The 2,094-nt window shown below is 40.1% G+C and overlaps 1 pseudogene; it reads right to left on the bottom strand.

Moving 5' to 3' along the window:
* Nucleotides 1-572: 572 nt before the first annotated feature.
* On the bottom strand, nucleotides 573-1,422 carry LOC144614065 (non-histone chromosomal protein HMG-14 pseudogene; annotated as a pseudogene).
* Nucleotides 1,423-2,094: the final 672 nt, after the last annotated feature.

The raw sequence follows: 2,094 nt of genomic DNA, 5'->3' as shown, positions 1-2,094 counted from the left end.
TCAATAATCACTCTGAATGTAAATGGACTAACTGCCTGCCCCAATTAAAGACATAGGTTATCAGAATGGATAAAAAATAAGATCTATCTATATGCTATCTAAAAGAAACTCATTTTAGACCTGAGGACACCTGCAGATTGAAAATGAGGGGATGGAGAACCATCTATCATGCTAATGGAACATGAAAAAGAAAGACAGAGTTGCCATACTTATATCATACAAGCTAGATTTTATTTTATTTTATTTTTTTCTTTCATAATTGAGTTTTTATTTGTTGTTCTGAGGATCAGTACAGACAATTCAATTTGTACATAATTCTTAACGTACGTACCGAAAACCTAAAAAAAAACCATGTAGCTGTGGTTCTTTTCTCAAAGTTATTCCAGTGACCTTCCAGCTTAAAATTTGGAGACAAATTTCCCTTAACAGTGTATCAAGTACCCGTATCTTCAAATGTTGATACGCTGTTACACTGTTGAGTCCCATTAATTCACAATTTAATGTCATATACGCTACATACTCAAATTTTCAATCTCGCACAGCACATTAACTTACTAGGAAACTGGACTACCACGACCAAGATGTTGGTCCAGTTACTAGGAAACTGGACTACCACGACCAAGATGTTACAGAATGCACAAAATTCTGACAGGGAGAGCCAAGATCAAGGAGTGGTTTTCTTTAGGAAACAATTCTACCAAAAACAACATGGGAATAGAAGTAATTTAAAATGTTCAAGACATATTAAATGCACGACTGACTCCAAATTGCCATTTTAGTATGCTTGATATTATACGATATAAAAACTACCCCATCTATGGAATGTTAAGCGGACACCCAAGACGATCAAAGCCTCCCATATTCAATATCCCATTTTCTGGTTGTACCAAAAAATAAACAACCAGCAAATGATTTCACCTCTTAAAAAAAAGCATTTACACTTAAAAAATGGGATGAGGTGGGATTCCCTCCTTCTTAAAAATGTTTCTAGAGCTACTAAAAAACTTGCATTTACAAAATAGTTGATAAAAATATTCCTCTGGATTGTACAAGAAGGGAGACAGGGACCACTGGTAAGACATGGGATATGATAGTAATCAGACTTGGCTTCTTTCTCTCCTGCTTCATCAGAGGCTGCCCTCTCCTCGTTTTTAGTTTCTCCGTTTTCTGCAGGTAAGTTTTCTTTTGTTTCTTGGTTAGCCACTTCAGCCTGTTTTCCCTTTGCTCCCCTTTTCCCCTTTGCATTTTTTTGTCTTAAGATTTCTCCTTTCCCGCCGCCTTTTTTGGTTTCGCTTCCACTTTTGCAGGAGCAGGTTTAGCTGACAACCTCGCTGACCTCCTCTTGGGGTCCTTCTTCGCTGCCCCCTCGGCAGAGCTGACCTTCCTCTTGGGCATGTGGCGGCAGGGCGGGCACATGCCGGGTGCCGGGTGCCTGCGGGCCACCACGCGCCAAGAGCCTTCATGAAGCTGGGCTGCCTGGCCGCTACCGCTCCTCCCGCCGCCCGAGCTGCTGCGACCCACAGCAGAGGCCACAAACTAGATTTTAAAACAAAGAGTGTAGCAGTGCCTGGGTGGCTCAGCTGGTGAAGCATCTGACTCTTGATTTCAGGTCAGGTCATGGTCTTGCAGTTTGTAGGTTCAAGCCCTGCATCGGGCTCATGCTGCTGATGGTGTGGAGCCTGCTTGAGATTCTCTCTTCCCCTCCACCACTCATGTTCTCTCTCAAAATAAATAAACTTAAAAAAAAACAAACAATAAAAAATAAAACAAAGACTGTAACAAGAGATAAAAAAAAGGCATTTTATCATAATGAAGGAGGCTATCCATCAAGAAGATCTAACAATTGTAAATGTTCATGCCCCAGCATGAAGCACCCAAACATATAAATCACTTAATCACAAACATAAACCAATATATTGATAATAATACTGAAATTGTAGGTGACTTTCATACTCCACTTACAACAAAGAACTGATCATCTAGGCAGAAAATCAAAAAGGAAACAATGGCTCTGAATGACATATTGGACCATGTGGACTTAAGACATATTTTCAGAACTTTTCATCCTAAAGCAGCAGAATACACATTCTGCTG

Source organism: Panthera onca, chromosome D4 (genome assembly GCF_046562875.1).
Source record: "Panthera onca isolate mPanOnc1 chromosome D4, mPanOnc1 haplotype 2, whole genome shotgun sequence".
NCBI lineage: Eukaryota > Metazoa > Chordata > Mammalia > Carnivora > Felidae > Panthera > Panthera onca.
Note: the sequence above shows the minus strand (reverse complement) of the source record. Positions and strands in the feature narration are given on the sequence as shown.